Raw genomic sequence first — 454 nt, 5'->3', positions numbered from 1 at the left:
CAAAGAGCTCCCTCACCCCTTTCACCATGTGAGGACAGAGTGAGAAGGCGCCATCTATGAACCAGGAAGTGAGTCTCCGCCACTCATGGCATCTGCCACACAAGATCTTGATCTTCAGCCTCTAGACCTGTGAGCAGTAAATACTTGTTGTTTATAAGCCTCAGTGTCCTTATAAAGGGACCCCCAGAGAGCTCCCTCACCCCTCCCACCATGTGAGGACACAGTGAGAAGGTGCCATCTATGAACCAGGAAGTGAGTCTCCACCACTCACGGCATCTGCCATGCTGGGATCTTCAGCCTCCAGACCTGTGAGCAGTAAATATTTGTTGTTTATAAGCCTCAGTGTCCTTATAAAGGGACCCCAGAGAGCTCCCTCACCCCTCCCACCATGTGAGGACAGAGTGAGAAGGTGCCATCTATGAACCAGGAGTGAGTCTCCACCACTCACGGCATC

This window comes from Otolemur garnettii, unplaced genomic scaffold (assembly GCF_000181295.1).
Source record: "Otolemur garnettii isolate 467f Iridium unplaced genomic scaffold, OtoGar3 scaffold00065, whole genome shotgun sequence".
Lineage (NCBI taxonomy): Eukaryota > Metazoa > Chordata > Mammalia > Primates > Galagidae > Otolemur > Otolemur garnettii.
Note: the sequence above shows the minus strand (reverse complement) of the source record.